This window comes from Rhinopithecus roxellana, chromosome 11 (genome assembly GCF_007565055.1).
Source record: "Rhinopithecus roxellana isolate Shanxi Qingling chromosome 11, ASM756505v1, whole genome shotgun sequence".
Lineage (NCBI taxonomy): Eukaryota > Metazoa > Chordata > Mammalia > Primates > Cercopithecidae > Rhinopithecus > Rhinopithecus roxellana.
The window spans coordinates 95,682,601-95,701,194 of record NC_044559.1 but is presented as its reverse complement, the minus strand read 5'-3'; the positions used below and the strand labels follow the sequence as shown (position 1 = coordinate 95,701,194).

General features: G+C 36.1%; 1 protein-coding gene across 9 annotated transcripts in view; it reads left to right on the top strand.

Moving 5' to 3' along the window:
• The window catches only part of ZNF438 (zinc finger protein 438), a 192,931-nt gene that overhangs the window by 99,288 nt on the left and 75,049 nt on the right, over positions 1–18,594 (top strand). For 7 of the 9 annotated variants that reach the window (XM_030940669.1, XM_010357038.2, XM_030940667.1 and 4 more), the window contains one exon: positions 17,577–17,659. The gene's annotated coding sequence lies outside the window, so the exon portion shown is untranslated. Of the gene's footprint in view, positions 1–14,724; positions 14,746–16,158; positions 16,235–17,576; positions 17,660–18,594 lie in introns of those variants that run through there. The other 2 variants (XM_030940671.1, XM_030940670.1) reach the window with 2 other exon arrangements.

The following is an 18,594-nucleotide window of genomic DNA, read 5'->3' as shown; positions in this document are numbered from 1 at the left end:
TATAAAATCTAAAATTATGCATTTAGAAGCAGAACTCAGGAAAGAAATTGAAGAAGAAAATGAAACTCAAATGAAAACATTAGAAGGAGTACAAGAGAAAAAGATGATACAGGACAAACAGTGAGGTCATGGAAATTAGACATAAGAGAGGTGAGCAAAGTCAAATATACATTTAAAAGAGTGACGGAACACCTCAGCTTTAAAATGTCAGTGTTTACAATATGACAGAAACACTGCATCACTTATTAACTTTGCTCATCCTGCTGAGTTACATGCCAGAAATCATAATGTGATCTACAGATTATTTAACGATGTTTCTACTGACAACTCAATTACACCATCATTTGTAGAAAGCAAAGGACTGGAAATCACGGAACTTGGAGAGGGATGTGCTGTCACTCTCAGTTTGGGAAATTTTATCAAAAAGGCTTAACTGAGACTTATCAAATGACTGTTACACTTACTATTCTTTTACTTAGGGGCACCCTGTTTAACCTAACACACTTAGAAAGGATTGTTTAAAATTATTCCTTTGTATACTTGGCAGTGTATAATTTTTAGACAATGGTTTTTCTTTTCTTTTTTTCTTTTTTTTGAGACAAAGTTTCTCTCTTGTTGCCCAGGCTGGATTGCAGTGGGGCAATCTCGGCACACTGCAACCTCCACCTCTCTGGTTCAATTGATCTTCCTGCCTCAGACTCCCAAGTAGCTAGGATTATAGGCGTCCGCCACCATAGCTGGCTCATTTTTTGTATTTTTTTTACTAGAGAAGGGGTTTCACCATGTTGGCCAGGCTGGTCTCAAACTCCTGACCTCAGGTGATCCACCCGCCTTGGCCTCCCGAAGTGCTGGGATTACAGGCATGAGCCACTGCTCCTGGCTGACAGCAGTTTTTCTTAATTTATGTCTCAAATATATTTTTATCAAAACCTTGCAGCTATAAATGTAGATCACTCAGTTTAGGGAAAATGGTTGCCATTTAATCTAATTGACAAAGCTGGTATTTATTTTCAAACTTATCTTTTAAATCAGACATCCTTCTGTCAGTGAAAGTCCCACTTGATTTTTCATCTCAAATAAATATGTTAATATATGCCTCCATGACAACCATCACATGGCTGAATTCTAATTCTAATATAGATTAAGTAGATAAGGCACAGAGCCTTACCATGTGTTGCCTGGATACAGTAAGGTGCTGCTGCCTTCAGTGTTTCTTTGCTTTGCGCTCACTAAAGTCTCCAGAGAGATACGTCTTTAACACTAATAAGAGTATGGAAGAGGTAATCCCTATAAGTAAAATGTCGTCAGTGTGTATTGTGGAACTGCTTCATTCTACAATACACTCAATTTATCATAATAATATGGGCCAAGTACTCCATTTCTTAATAAACATCTGTATGAGACATGGAAAGAACAAGGCCTTACTGTAGTGCTTTGATTAAAGGAGGTTTCATAGATAGCATTGTTATAATTTTTTCCCGTTTTTGGAACCCTGGAGGTTTTTGTATCCCAAGAGGTATGCATTTCTTTTGTGAAGTGAGAAGAGAGGCTGCATGATGCATTAGCTGCCAGTACACTCTCAGAAAGATCGGTATTAGGAAAAATGAGAGTTGAGGACCTGGAAATAGATTGCCTTAAAACTATCTAGGTCTGCATCTCTCTTAAGAAGCGTTAGAGCAGCCTCAGATGTTCTTCAGTTTCAAGACCGTGGGTATAGATGACAGGCTGAGTAGATCCATTATATGCATAATCGTAGACCCAATGAAAAGTCCAAAGTTGATGAAAGAAAACCAATGTTTAGAGCACAAACTTTTCTGAAGTAAGTGACAACTTGAATCTAAACATTGAAAGAACACTCACTGTGTTCCTGGGTCTAGTAAAGTTGCTGGACCTCAGAGATAAAATTTTGGGAGGGAGCCAGAAAAATAGGTCAAGATATTTATAAATGAGAAAATTATGTTGGCCTCAGATTTCATTCAGTGCAAGAAAATAGGCCATACTTAAAAGACTTTTAAGAAAAGAATAGGTAACTTATGGATTTTTATATCTGTCCAAATAGTCCTTCAACTATAAGTCAATAGGCAAATAGGTTTAAATTTAAAATAATATAAAAGTGATTTATTTGAGCCTTTATTGAGGCAACACTGGAGGACAGACCTTTTTTACCAGACGTTGAAAGGTAAAGATGTACTTGAAGCTGCTAATTAACCACATAAATACACTTGCTTGTATACAGGTTCAACTTCTTCAGCACAAAGATAAAGCAATAAGTTATCATGATACCCATCTCCAAAGGTTACTTCATTGATGAAGTAAATAGAATCCTGGGCATGGTGTTTGCTTGATACCATGAATGCTATTACCAAAAATCTTCCCAAGGAACATTAACTTTGCCTCATTCTAGGTAAAACAAGTTAAATCTGTAAAAGATCTTATATGCTTGAGTTAGAAAAACCCTGAATTTATTTGGGTTGGTGACAAAAGTGAAATATAACACCCCTGCCACTTTGGAACAAAACTACTTAGTTTCTGAACTGTAGTAAAATATGTCATATATTCCTTTTTGAGAAGCCATCTGAAAAAGAGTATTATGTTTTTCTTCAGTGGTAGAGAGGTGCAGTACCTAAGCCAAGTTTTCTACTGGCTACACTCTGCTATTTCTTTTCTTGACCTCTGTGGTTGACAGCAGCAGATGAGAAAAATGAAGTCTGTAATAAGTTTGTCTGTAACAGAGCTGCAGTGCTCTTTATTACTGATCCTGCAGCCAGGGTGCAGGATACCCAGGTCATGAATTGGGTTCTTTAGTTCGATTGCCCAGAGGATGCCAACTCATATTCCCAGAGCAGATCGAACTGCCAAGTAAAATGAGGATGGGAAGTTGTATTAATTTTACTTCTCTCAGAAGAAGAAAAGGATGGTGTAGCTACCTCTCAAGAAGAGAGTACCTATGAAAGAAGGAAAAATCAATCCAGAAAAACTTAGGGACATCCAGAAAATACTAGAGTCCTTTTTAGCCCAAGATAAACCATGAAAAGGAAGACCTCAAAGGTGTTTCATTTCCTATGTATGTTAGTGTATCTGGTAAGTATTTGATTTGAACAAGTTACCTCTACCTGAATATGCTGTGTCTCTTTGTCTTGCTATGACACTTTGGATAAGGTCTCTGCAGAAAATACAGAAACAACTGATCAAAGAGTTGTTGTTGTTGTTTTTTTGAAAGCCAAGAACATTTTATTACACATGCTTAAATACAATGAACTATGTAGACTCTGAGATGAGTTCTGATAATCCATTCCCAGTTTACTCTCATGAGAAAATGCCTGAAACACTTTACAGTGTGGTTAAGGAAATGCTCTCCATTCTACAGCTCCTATTTCAAATTAAATGACATCTTATCCGATGTCCTTCCAAGCTGACAGTCTTTTTCCAGCTGTGCGAGCCCCTTTTTGCTCAATATTAAGTTCTTACTGAGTCAAGTTTGAGAACTGCTGTCATAGATTGTGTAAGAAATCCTTCCTAGTGTATTCCTAGTGTAGAAAGGATTTCCTACACAATCTATGACAGCAGTTCTCAAACTTGAGCAGACATCAGAATCAAAGATTCATTGAAACACACACTGTTGGGTATCACTCCTTTAGTTTTTTATTCTGTAGATCTGAGGTGGAGCCTAAGAACTTACATTGTTTACAAATCTTTTTTTTTAATTATTATTATTATACTTTAAGTTCTAGGGTACATGTGCATAACGTGCAGGTTTGTTACATATGTATACTTGTGCCATGTGGTGTGCTGCACCCATCAACTTGTCAGCACCCATCAACTTGTCATTTACATCAGGTATAACTCCCAATGCAATCCCTCCCCCCTCCACCCTCCCCCCTCCCCATGATAGGCCCCAGTGTGTGATGTTCCCCTTCCCGAGTCCAAGTGATCTCATTGTTCAGTTCCCACCTATGAGTGAGAACATGCGGTGTTTGGTTTTCTCTTCTTGTGATAGTTTGCTAAGAATGATGGTTTCCAGCTGCATCCATGTCCCTACAAAGGACACAAACTCATCCTTTTTTATGGCTGCATAGGATTCCAAGGGGTATATGTGCCACATTTTCTTAATCCAGTCTGTCACAGATGGACATTTGGGTTGATTCCAAGTCTTTGCTATTGTGAATAGTGCCACAATAAACATACGTGTGCATGTGTCTTTATAGCAGCATGATTTATGATCCTTTGGTTATATACCCAGTAATGGGATGGCTGGGTCATATGGTACATCTAGTATTAGATCCTTGAGGAATCGCCATACTGTTTTCCATAATGGTTGAACTAGTTTACAATCCCACCAACAGTGTAAAAGTGTTCCTATTTCTCCACATCCTCTCCAGCACTTGTTGTTTCCTGACTTGTTAATGATTGCCATTCTAACTGGTGTGAGATGGTATCCCATTGTGGTTTTGATTTGCATTTCTTTGATGGCCAGTGATGATGAGCATTTTTTCATGTGTCTGTTGGCTGCATGAATGTCTTCTTTTGAGAAATGTCTGTTCATATCCTTTGCCCACTTTTTGATGGGGTTGTTTGTTTTTTTCTTGTAAATTTGTTTGAGTTCTTTGTAGGTTCTGGATATTAGCCCTTTCTCGGATGAGTAGATTGCAAAAATTTTCTCCCATTTTGTAGGTTGCCTGTTCACTCTGATGGTAGTTTCTTTTGCTGTGCAGAAGCTCTTTAGTTTAATTAGATCCCATTTGTCAATTTTGGCTTTTGTTGCTGTTGCTTTTGGTGTTTTAGACATGAAGTCCTTGCCCATGCCTATGTCCTGAATGGTACTACCTAGGTTTTCTTCTAGGGTTTTTATGGTATTAGGTCTAACATTTAAGTCTCTAATCCATCTTGAATTAATTTTTTGTATAAGGAGTAAGGAAAGGATCCAGTTTCAGCTTTCTACTTATGGCTAGCCAATTTTCCCAGCACCATTTATTAAATAGGGCACCACATCACACTTATTCCAAAATTGACCACATAATTGGAAGTAAAGCACTCCTCAGCAAATGTACAAGAACAGAAATTATAACAAACTGTCTCTCAGACCACAGTGCAATCAAACTAGAACTCAGGACTAAGAAACTCAATCAAAACCGCTCAACTACATGGAAACTGAACAACCTGCTCCTGAATGACTACTGGGTACATAACGAAATGAAGGCAGAAATAAAGATGTTCTTTGAAACCAATGAGAACAAAGATGCAACATACCAGAATCTCTGGGACACATTTAAAGCAGTGTGTAGAGGGAAATTTATAGCACTAAATGCCCACAAGAGAAAGCAGGAAAGGTCTAAAATTGACACTCTAACATCACAATTAAAAGAACTAGAGAAGCAAGAGCAAATACATTCAAAAGCTAGCAGAAGGCAAGAAATAACTAAGATCAGAGCAGAACTGAAGGAGATAGAGACACAAAAAACCCTCCAAAAAATCAATGAATCCAGGAGTTGGTTTTTTGAAAAGATCAACAAAATTGACAGACCGCTAGCAAGACTAATAAAGAAAAAAAGAGAGAAGAATCAAATAGATGCAATAAAAAATGATAAAGGGGATATCACCACGGACCCCACAGAAATACAAACTACCATCAGAGAATACTATAAACACCTCTACACAAATAAACTAGAAAATCTAGAAGAAATGGATAATTTCCTGGACACTTACACTCTTCCAAGACTAAACCAGGAAGAAGTTGAATCCCTAAATAGACCAATAGTAGGCTCTGAAATTGAGGCAATAATGAATAGCCTACCAACCAAAAAAAGTCCAGGACCAGATGGATTCACAGCTGAATTCTACCAGAGGTACAAGGAGGAGCTGGTACTATTCCTTCTGAAACTATTCCAATCAATAGAAAAAGAGGGAATTCTCCCTAACTCATTTTATGAGGGCAACATCATTCTGATACCAAAGCCTGGCAGAGACACAACAAAAAAAGAGAATTTTGGACCAATATCCCTGATGAACATCGATGCAAAGAGTTGTTAATGAGAATACAGCTGTTAATGAGAATACATCTCTCACCAATGATTACATGGAAGAATTTAGAGCCTATTTCAATAACAATATGTTGTTCATCCTTCAGTCAGATGGAAAGAAACCAGAAGCAGGAGAGAGAAGAGTACACGGTGGCCAGTGGTGTTAGTAATGAAGAGGGAGAGGAAGAGAAGGAAAGAGACAGATGAGACAGAAAATGAAAGTGGTGAAAACAGAGGAACCTCAAACTCAGTCTGCCCCTAATACTGATGAGGCATAGAAAACCAAGGACATTTCTATAAAGTTCATGAACACAGATGAGGAGGGTGAAGGTGGCCCAGATGCTGATTTCTTTAAGGAGAAATAGTACTGTATGCTTGGGTTGGTTGGACCTTGAAGAGAATACATTGTAAAATAAAAAATTGTCGGCTAGGTGCGGTGGCTCACGCCTGTAATCCCAGCACTTTGGGAGGCTGAAGCGGGTGGGTCACGAGGTCAGGAGTTCGAGACCAGCCTGGCCAACATAATGAAACCCCATCTCTACTAAAAATACAAAAATTAGTGGGGCATGGTGGCATGCACCTGTAGTACTAGCTACTCCAGAAGCTGAGGCAGGAGAATCGCTTGAACCCGGGAGGCGGAGGTTGTGGTGACCCAAGATCTCACCAGTGCACTCCAGCCTGAGCAACAGAGCGAGACTCTGTCTCGAAATAAATAAATAAATAAATATAAAAATAAAAAAGTGGCTAAATCCAGTGACAAGAAAAAAGTGACCAAAATCACATGCAAAAAAAATGAGAAATTTTAAGTGAATAAGAAAATAATTCTTACTGACGAATGGAAGTAGGTTCAGCGGTGGCCAACAATGCAGAAATGCATCTTAAAGGATACTAAGGAAGAGGATTGTAGCGGTATAAACCTTGAAAAATCAAAAGAAAGGCTTCAGGAAGTAGAAAAACTTGACAAAGAAGAGTAGAGGAGAAAAGTTAAGACAAAGCATATGGAGAAAAGACTTTAAAGAGGAAGCAAAAGGAGAAGCCAGCAAGGCCAAAGACGATGGGAATGTCTTTTAGGATCTCAGTGGTAATAGTGGGAAATTTGATTAATTCTCAGATCCTTGCACCTACAGAGGTCTGAAGAATTAGATAGTGAAGATACGGAAAATAAAATTAGTAGTTCCAGGAAAAAGCATAGAAGGAAGAAAAGGAGCCACAGTAAAGTGAACAGCGTGAAACTACTATTATAACAAGTTGCAAATGAAAGAAGGCCAAATGGGAATCCTCAGAGTCTCTGGATACAGTTCTGTCTTTAGCAGAAGACAAAGAGCTTAAATTTTATCTAAGAGCTTAAACTATATCTGCTCAAAATCAAAGCTAAATATTTCCTGCTCTTCTCCTCTCCTTGAAACCTGTGCTCATCACTGTGTGGGCCAGATGTCAAAAAAGCTTTGGAGTAGTTCGGTAACATTCCTAAAAGATCAGTGTATCTGCAGACTGAGGTAATGGTATGTCTGACATCCTTCTTCCCCGTCAGATAATCTTGAATGAGTGTGGATTATATATACTTGAAATGAGTGTGGATTATAAAAATTCCCCAGCCCGATTTCCGGCATGTATATTGTTAGACTTTAATCCATTCCTTTATTTTACTGCCAACTTGTAGAGTCTCCATTCATTTTTAGAAATTCTTGTCTTGTTTACCATACAGAATATAGTATGTACTATTTAATATTAAACAAACTTTCTCACGATTTTGATGTTTTGATGTTTCCAAGGAGTGAAAATGTGATGGAGTCCCCGTGAGAAATGAGTATTTTTGAATTGAGATGATCATTAGTAGAACCTATTTCCTATTTCTAATCAAAGTAGAACATTTAGGAATAAATTCAACAAAAAGCATGCAAAATCTATAAGAACAACAAAACTATACTGAGAAAAGGTAAAGATATAAATAAATGAAGAGAGATGCCATATGATTGGAAGACTCAATTAAATGACATTTCCCTCAAAATTGATCTGTAGATTCAACATAATCCCTAGCATAAATCCACGGACCTTTTTGTAAAATTAGCAAGCTAATTCTAAAAGTTACATGGAAATGTAAAAGACTGAGAAAATCTGACAAATCTTGAAAACATAGCTGGAAGAATTGACTTTGTACCATAACTATAAAGCTGCAATAATCAAGATAGCATGGTATTGCCATAAGGATCAACTAATAAATTAATGGCATTGAACAGAGGTCATAGACCCACTTATATAGTCCTTTGATTTCAAACAAATCCAAAGCAACCAAGTAGGGAAAGGAAAGTTTTGCAGTAAATGGTGCTGGGTCAACTAGATATCCACAAGCAAAAATATAAATCTCCATTTCTGTCTTGCATCATGCATATAAATCTATTTGAGATGAATCATACTACTAAATATAAAAAGCTAAAGCCATAAGAATTTAAGAAAACATCAGAGAATATCTTTATGACTGGGGGTGGGCAAAGATTTCCGAGGATGTAGAAGCAATCACTGTAAGAGAAAAGCTTTAAAGAATAGACTTCATTGAAAAAAAACAAACTTGTATTTATCAAAAGATGCCACTGAGAAAACAAAAAACAAGCCACAGACTGAGAAAAATATTTGCAAAATGTATATTTGTCAAAGGAATATATGGCTCATTTATACGGCTCCATAACAAAAAACCAAACAACCAGAAACTAAAAAGGAGGAATAGGGAACAAATGATTTGAAAAGAAACTTTGTAACACAGACACTGCACAACGGAAGATATTCAAATGGTCAGTAAGCATGTGATGAATGTCATTTGTCATCTGGGAAATGCAGGTTAAAATGAGAATGAGAAAACCACCATACTGTCTAAAATTAGATAGGATCTAGAGCAACTGGCATTCTTATACATTAGGTAAGAGGGTTAAATGGTACAGCCACTTTAGGAAAAAGATCTGGGAGTTTCTTACAGAGTTAAATATACATTTACCCAATTCAGCAGTTCTAGGATTCAGCAGTTCTCCTAGATATTTGCCTAAGAGAAATGAAAATAAAAATCCACCAAAAATATTTTTATGAGAAATATGTACATAATATGCATTCATAATATAGCTTCATTCATACTAGCCAGAAACTGGAATAGCCCAGGTTTCCATCAGTAAGAGAATGGATAAACAGACTGTGGTTATTCATAACATGACACGCTGACAAATTATCTGTGAGGGAAAAGGATGAGAAAAGTCGTTTCTTCTAGGGGATGGGGCAGGAACTGACTGGGAAGGATTTTGAAGGAACTAACTTAGGGTAGTGGTAATGATTTGGGTTACTAGGTACATGCATTTGTAAAAAACTTATGGAATGGTACACTTAAGATTGGTGCATTTCATTTTATATAAATTTTGCCCCAAGAAAGAAAAAACAGCTTTAAAAAATCACAAGGAAGTACTTTTTTATGTCCATTAGATTGGCAAAAATGTTGGAGCATCTTGAACTTATCTTGCCCTGCTAGTGGTTGTACAAATTGAATCAACCATATAATTCATTTGCATTAACTAATAATAATACATTAGTTAATTTGCATTAACTAATAAGTTGTGCGTATATCAACCAAGCAACTCCACTCTGAGGCATAGAAACTCTTGGTAATCTACATAGAGAAATACATAATATGTTCCAGAAAACTGGAAACAACTCAGATATCATCAATAAGAGACGACACAAATTGTGCTACATTCAAGCATATCATCATGGATAAGTCTCATGGACAAATAAACCAAGAAACTTAAGAATACTTCCAATATGATTCCAACCAATATAATTCCATCCAAAATCTTGCAAAATTAAGCAAGATATTGATTAGGGATACATACGGTAGTACCATAAAGGAAAGCAAAAACAACAACAACAAAAGATAGCTGAGGAGAATGCATGGGAAAAAGGATTGGAATTGGAATGGGAAAGGCCATAAAGGGGACTTCAAAGTTATAAGTAATGTGTTCTCTAAACTGGCTAGTGGGAAAACAGGTGTTCATTTTACTGTTCTTTATAACTTGCACATATGTTGAAAATACTATTTGGTATGTATTCAGTATTTCTTGAGAAATTAGAGATACACTTAAATAATATTTAAGGATACTTCATTAGCAATAATATGCAAAATATGAGAAGTAGGCTTTCCGCTGTCACTAATTCAGTCATTCAAGTGTTTATCAAATGCCTGTACAGCTTGATATGGATGTGACATTAGTGGCCTTATTTGGAGGCCACAGTTTTGGTGGCTGTATCTTAAAAGCGAATTAGAAAAACTGAAATCTAAAATGATTGGAATTTATATTGGTACAGGATAAATCTTGTGAGACTATTTCTCAGAAGTTCCGCCATTATTGCTTCAAGAAGGGAAAGAAAATTATGAATTTTCACCTATGTGATGAGTAAATGAAACCATCAGAAAAGATAGAAGTAATTTTTGTGGCCTTTGGAATGAATCTCCTTCAATAGAATTCTTTTAAAATAGGATGGGCTAGATAACCGAGAGGGCCTGGCTTTGACCTCCTTCCCCTAATGCTGGCTCAGCTGACTTCTCAAAGCACACTTTTATGAGTTGAACTCATTATTGACCCATCAATGAATTTACCTGAAAACCAGGTCATGGAGAATGTCTCCCATAATATATTTTCTTGCAACTTCACTGTTATAAAAATTCTCAGAATGCTGTAGCTAATATCTAGATCTTAACAGTTATGTTGAATCCTAAACATTTTCAAGATATTTATAGATTTTTTCATCTCTACATTTCCTGAAAAATCTGTGAATATTTTTCATTAAATTAACTTGCCAAGAAAATTAAGGCTGGACAGTGTGGCTGCAATATAGTCCTACATTTGTAGCTTTAAATTTTAAGGGCTTACCCTAACCCTTTACTCTTTATAAGTATTCAAACATTCCTTTGGATAACAAATAATAAATTCATAGTGCTAGATATCCAGCAAGATGACAGTCTGGTTGCTTATATGAAGTACTTAAATATACACAATTGCAATTCCAAAGCCTTATTGCTTCATTTATCACAGGAAGTGCCAGAGTTCTGCAATATTTTGTAAGAAAAGCTACTCGACTTGCATGAATTCTCATAGGAATGACCATGAATATTATGCCAATTTCATCCTAAGTATTGAAGTTAAGGTTCTAAATGACATTTAATAGTATGATTTATTTTCTATCTTAAACTTTATAGGGCACAAAGCAAGATCCTATCCTTTCTTATTGCTTTTTTATTTTTAAAGCGTCTGACTGATGATAAAAATCTAAGCTTAAAAACTGTCAAATGATTTATGATATTTCATTTATTTTTCAAAGGATTGGGGTGTCACCAGTAAGCCTATTAGAATTGTAGGTTTAAAGTTCCTTGATTTTAAAAAAGACCAGCTGCATAAACAAGTTTTGAGCTTTGTAATTTAATTCTGTGTGATTTTTTTTTAATACTTCAAAGTACCAAAGTAGGCAGTTTTTCTTAGGTCATAAATAGTTGTTTATGTCATTATGATCTCAAACTTTCAAGTACATTTTAAGATCTACTTTTTAAAAATATTGATTTTTTTTTTATTGGGTTCGTTACAACCTCTAGATATTTCTTCTGTCTACTTAAATCTCCCTTTATTCATGGGCTGACAGCAACAAAGGTAGAACGTGAAGAAACTGGAGGAAACCTGCTTTTAAAAAATTGGAATTCTGTAGTCAAGTATATATGATCCGATGTCTTTGAGAAATGTTGTGAAACCACTTTAAAGCTGTTTTTTCATGACACTTTTAAGTTTAGGGTAATTGTAAATTTGCATGCAGTTACAAAAGATAACATACGTTCCATGCACTGCTTACACAATCCCCCCAGTGGTAACATCCAGGATATTAACACTGATGCATTCTAGATCTTATTCGGATTTTCCTAGTTTTTCTCAAACTCATTTGTGTGTATATTTATTTATTTCTAATTTTTATCACATGTAGCTTCTTGTATCTACTACAGTCAAGATGAACCTATCTATCACAAAGATTCCTAATGTTGGCCTTTTATAATCACACTCATCTACCTTCCCACTTCCCACCCCTGTCCCCAACCCCTGGCAACCACTAATCTGTCCCCTACTTCCATAATTTTTCCATTTTAATGATGTTATTTAAATGGATCCTTAGATTTAACTTTTTTTAATTTAACTTTTTCATTCTCTTGAGATTATCTCTTGAGATTAATATTTCCTTGAGATTCATCCAACTTGTGTTTATTAATAACTTGTTCATTTTGATTACTAAGTGGTATTCCATTAAAATCACTTTTGATTTTTAGTTTATACGCACACATAAAATGTGAAGCAATAATGCAGAATATCAGTTTAAAAGGTGTTTAAGACATTGTTGAAATTAACCTATTAAAATTACATATTTTTTTGTCATTTTAGTCATTTGGACTGGATTTGTCTATGACTTAATATGCTAAGACTGGATGAATCATCACCTGTATACTGAACATATACTTCCAGTGGGAACATTCTATTCCCTAACTCATTTTAATAAAAACCATGAGGTTGGAGATACAAGAGAAGTCCTTGTTGTGATTCCAGCAGACTTACTATTTAGTTTTTTCTTTCCTTTTACAACCTGTGATTACCCACCTAACTCTCTTCATATAGCCTATTGTTACCTAAGTAATTCTTCCCCTTGTGCCTGTGTTTGGTTTTTCAACTAAATGATTAAGTGTCTTAATTTCTAGGCTGACTAAGATACTTCTTTCCTCCTTCCTCCCTAAATTTCCTTACTCTTTCTCTGCCCTGAATGAAAGGGATAAGATGATGAGTACCAAGAATAAAAGTATTTGGCTTCATCTGGGAGGCCAGAGAAGGCTTCCCTAAGGAGGATACATTTAAGCAGACATCTGATGGATGAGTAAGAGTCAACTAGGAGAAGAGGAGGAAGAAATAGCATTTAAAGCAGAGAAAAGAAAGGGCATGGGCAAAGACCCTGTGGTAGGGAGGAGCAAAGCAAGCAGGAAGAATTGAAATCAAGCCAAGTGGAGAATGGGCTGAGAGAACCAAGGGAATATATGGTATGAAATTAGACTGGAGAGGGAGGCAGAGTTCAGACCTTATAGAGTTTTTTGGGTCATATTTTCTTTTTTTTTGGTTCTTTTTTTTTTTTTTTTTTTATACTTTTAAGTTCTAGGGTACATGTGCATAACGTGCAGGTTTGTTACATATGTATACTTGTGCCATGTTGGTGTGCTGCACCCATCAACTCGTCAGCACCCATCAATTCATCATTTATATCAGGTATAACTCCCAATGCCATCCTCCCCTCTCCCCCCTCCCCATGATAGGCCCCGGTGTGTGATGATGGGTCATATTTAATAAAGATCAGTGCTTATTCTAAGACCAAGGAGAAACAAATAAAAGGTTTTAAGCATGAAGTTGACCAGATTTACAATCTGTAAAGATCCTTTTGGCTGCAGCGTGGATGGTACTTTGGAGTAAAGGGTGGAAGTGTGTTGACTGGTTACAGGCCATTTTAGTGGGATACACTGGAGAGGATGGAGCTTGGGATAAAGTTAGAGTGATGCAGTTATAGAAAAGATAACATATAATTCTTAAATCTCAACAGATACGTTGTATTAGAAATGGGAGAGGAAAGAGAACTGTATGAAAAATAACTACTAGATTTGTGATTACAGCATTTAGACAATAAGGGAATCCCAGAAGCAGATCACATTTTGGGAACATCATGCATTTCAGAGGCAGAAAATTTCAGATGGCTTTGAGACACACAAGAGGAAAGGTCAAATAGTAATAATGATAATAGCTAATATTGTTGAGCACTTACAGTTATTACAGCATTTTTTAAGCTGGGGACATGGAAACACAGGTGTTAAGAGACTTGTCCAATATCAGACAGTAAGTGGAAGAAATGGGATTTGAATCTACATACTTCACTTCCAGAGCCCATGCATCTTATCACTCTGTATGCTGCCTGTGTAGACAGATGTGGACCTACAGATATGTAGGTGTGGAGCTCATAGAAGGGGTCTGGACTAGAGATTAAAAGTACAGAACAAAAAAATACATTTTTGTTTATGTCTCTGAAATGGATGAGATATCCTAGGGAGAGAATGTAAAGTGAGACATGATGTTTACCTTGAGGCTCTTCAGCATTCAGTGGCCAAGGATAGCAAGACAGGCAGAGGGAAAGACTATGGGCTTCTGGTTGATACAAGAGAAAAAGGGGAGGTTAAGGAGATAACGAACAGTGGTGGTTTTACTGCTAACATATCCAGTACAGAAGGGTCTTGGAGGAGTGGCGTAGTGGGGCTCAAGCACATACGGGAAGTGAATAGGAGATGAGGACATGAAGTCAGAACATTTAGGCAACTCTGTAGAGAAGTTTATTTGAAGCAGGAAGTGTCTAGATAGGCCTGTGAGCTATAGCTGGAGGGAGATGTGAGGCCAAGCGGCTTTGTTTTGCCCTTATTTTAAAGGAAGAGATTGGTGTTTGTTTAAAAACCAGTGCAAAAAATCTGCATAAGAAGAGGAGGTTGAATATATAAACGAGAGAAGGAATAATATTTTCATGTTGTTGGAAAACAGGAGAGAAAGGGATTAGGCATATGCAGAGAGTCTGGCATTTGGAAGGAGGAGGGGCACCACTTTGGTGTGTCAAGTCTGGAGTAGGAAGGACTGGAGCCACTTTGGTAAGTTGTATGTGATACCGGGAAGGAGAGTGACTTTCCATCAGATAACTTCTGTTTCCTTTGGAAAATGAAGGTGAAATAATCTAGAGAGAGCATGAAGAGGAGAATAGTACTGAAGGTTTGAGGAGTTAAGGAGAGCAGGTTTAGTGTCAGTCATCAAAGAGGCTGGCTCTTGTGTTTCCAAAAATAATCTGTGCAGTGAGTTTCCTAGTTGAACACAAACACCCTTTTCGGAGCAGTTGCAGAGTTTGAGGAGATGGGAATTTGTAGGATACAGAGACTTATGCTGCTCTAAATGTGGTTTCTGTATTGTGTGTGTCCATTTCTCCTGAGAGTAAGGTCAGTATTAAAGCTGAGAAGGAGATGGGAGGCATGAGATGGTCTGTGGAAATTTTTAAACACATTTTTTAAAGCAAACATTTGTAGTGATTTAAATTACTTTATTGAAAGAGTCTTCTGACACATCACATGTTATCTTACGTTTTACTTATTTTAGAAAACAGTTTATTCACCAGCAAGGCTCTTCAACTGGCTTTTTAAGGACAGGGCCCCTATCTCACTAAGCAAGCTACTGAGTGTGTGTCCCACAGGTATTCACTAAATAAATGGTGAGAAAAGCACTAGATATTACAACTCTGTTGGTACTGTGGCTACATTTTATTTGGCCAAGGGATTTTTTTGCTTTATATTTTTTTGTAAACCTAAATAGATATTCTCATTTGAAATTATAATGATCTCCATTTTTTAACGTGCCAAGAGAGTGATTTTCCCTTACCCAATTAAAAGTTTGATTTATTTAATGTAACTAAGAAGTGCGAATCGTAAATGAAACATTATATGTATTTATTTTTCATATTTTTTAAGTTGTGAAAATGTATTTGCTTGAACTACTGTATTCTAAGATTTTGATACATTTTGTAGTGACTCTTCTGGATGTTTTCTATTCCAGAAAATATGAAATTTTAGTTTTGATTTTTCATAAAAAGATACATTGAATATGATAGCTTTAATTTTAACTCTACTAATTTAGATTGGCCTAGGGACAACAGAATGCTTACATAAAAATTCTAAAGAACACACTAAGAAATATTTTATTTTTACCATAGGTAAAAAGGTGATGAGTTTCTCTGACTATAGGTGGGTTTTTTTTTTTTTTTTTTTTTTTGGCCAATATACAAATAAAGATTCGTCTAAAGCAGTGGTTCTCCAAAGGGGTGGTGTATCAATACTAACGTATAAAGTTGCTTTCTGCCCCTTTGCAAGATTGTGTCTCCGTTCTTCATGCTACCAAGCCCCTGCTGAGACTTTCTTCATACTGACTAGATTGTTTTCTGCTCCAGTTGGGTTTGGAAGTGTTTGCATTTTTTTTCTACTGTATCTTTGCCTCTTTGTCCATCTATGGCTATAGGAAGCTTATCCTGGGAGTGGAGGAAAAGATGTTTTGTCATTGCCACATTCTTCTGGACACAGACTGGAGGACTATAGGAATGTAAGCATTTGCTGAAACATAGGTACTCTTTTCTGTTTGTAAGCACCTATTCATTATTACTGTCATCGACCCTTATCTATATCTTTCCCAGGGTTCCTTGCTTCCTTCAATCTGTGATCACTTTAAATATGGTCTTTCCTCTCCCCTGCACCTGTAGTCTCAGGTGAATCTTCTTCCCCACTCCCACAAAAGGTAATTGTACTCTAATACCCTAGAAAAACCTGAAGTTTTTGTGCAGCCAGCCTGTCCTGGACAAGGACAGAGAGCGTCAGGAGCTTGCTTTTCAAGAAATGCCCAGTTGAACCTAGGGAGCTTCAGTCCTCAGGAACAAATGTGAAAGAAGATCTAGCTAGACAAACTGTGAAAAGAATACATTTACCTGCCATGACCTTTACATTGGTTATTAGGATAGTTCAGAAGTCTCTTTGCGTCACTATTATGTTACCTACTTGTGTGGATATTTTGTGATATGGTCATCAAAATTGGAAGAAGGCATGGCATACCAGCTTGTAAGAATATTTTTAGATTCAGGCTCCATGGTGGTTACCATGTGACTACTTAAGCCACAGCTGCTTCTAAAACACCTTTGCCATACTTCACTTTTTCTGATTTAATTGGATCATATAGTTAGTGTCATTAATTTGGGATGGAAGCACCCTTCTGTCATGACTACTGTCCCTCACAAGTTTGACAATGATTCACCATGCATATTAAAGAGTAAAATGCTTTTATTACTTTCATCAAGAGGCCATATGATACAAAGGTAAGCTGTTCAGGATGAAGATGAAAAAGTGAGTAGGAAAAGAAAATTAAAGTAAAAAGTTACTTTCTGAGATTTATTATTTCTGGCACTATTTTTGGATTTTGGGTTCATATTTTAGAAGGTAAAATCTCGGTAGACAATCAGGAGTTCTGTGTTTTATTCAGTTAGAAAGTTTTGATGTATTTGGGGAGTCATGTAATTTTCCTGTTGTCCAAGTAAAAATGACCATGATTCCATAGTAGAAGCTTATGGAGACTATGTGTGAAGGTACTGAATGATTATGACATAATCATAGAAACAAAAGTTAAGTATTTCTTTGGTTTTGTAACTTCATATAATTCAAGAGATAGTATTTAAGTCATATTCATGTATATGTTAAAAAAATTTTAGTACTTCACTAAAGTGGTAAACTTTCATGTTACACAGTTCAATAAGGCAAATATCTTTATGACTTTTGCATAAGATCCTAAATACTATGTTATTTTTTCAAAAAAATGTAGATGTGGTGTTAATGATATGCTAATAATACTGTTTTGTAGTTTTCTCTTAAAAGTTTGTAAATCCAGTTTTCTTTTTTAGGTGTGTTGAAGAAAGTACACACATCTCATCTTCTGAACATTTTGATGGAATTAACCACAAACCTCATGCAAGAACAGTAAAAGGTATTTTGTTAAATAATTTTTGCATATTGATGTAGTGCTCTTAATTTCTAGATTTTCCTCACAAAGGCCTACCTTAAATCAACTGCAATGGATACTACTTCACAGAGTATATTTTGTAAGAGAAGTTTCTTAATCATAAAATATATTTCTTCTATACCAAGTCATATGATACTTCTTTCAGTAAGTGCTTGTGCAGACAAAATTTCAGTATTAGTAGTATGAAATAGCATCATTTATTTTCACTGTGCCCTTGTATATATTTTTTATATGCAGAGTACGTGTAGTCATGTATTTAAAACATGCCCATGAGATAGATATGAAATTAATCAGAAAAAGTAGGACAGCTGCATTCATTTCCTACTTTGCTCTCCTTGGAGTTCTTCAGAATAGATGTGTTTAAGAGCAAATCCAAAGTGAGCATCTTACCGTGCATACCTCTTAACATTAGGATGATATTAAATGGCATGGTGAGCCCTTAAAAAGGTAAATACCCTCTTGAAAACACCAGAATAGCTTGGGCTCCATTCCCAGATCCAACGTTGTAAGCCACATAGACCTAACAGACATCTGTAGAATACTCCACTTAAAGAGCAGAACACATGTTCAAGTGCATATGGAACACTCTTCAGGATAGATTATTAGGACATAAAATTAGCTTCAATATATGTAAAAAGGAATGAAATGACACAAAAGGTTGTTCTCTGACCACTATAGAATACAATTAGAAATAAGTAACAAAAGGAAATTTGGGAAATGCACAAATATGTGGAAATTAAATAATATACTTCTAAACAATCAGAGTCAAAGAAGAAATCACAAGGGAAATTAGAAAATGTCCTGAGATAAATTAACCCTAAAGCACTACATACCAAAATTTATGGGCTGCAACTTTAAAAAGCAGTGTTTAGAAAGAAATTTGTAGCTATAAATGCTTA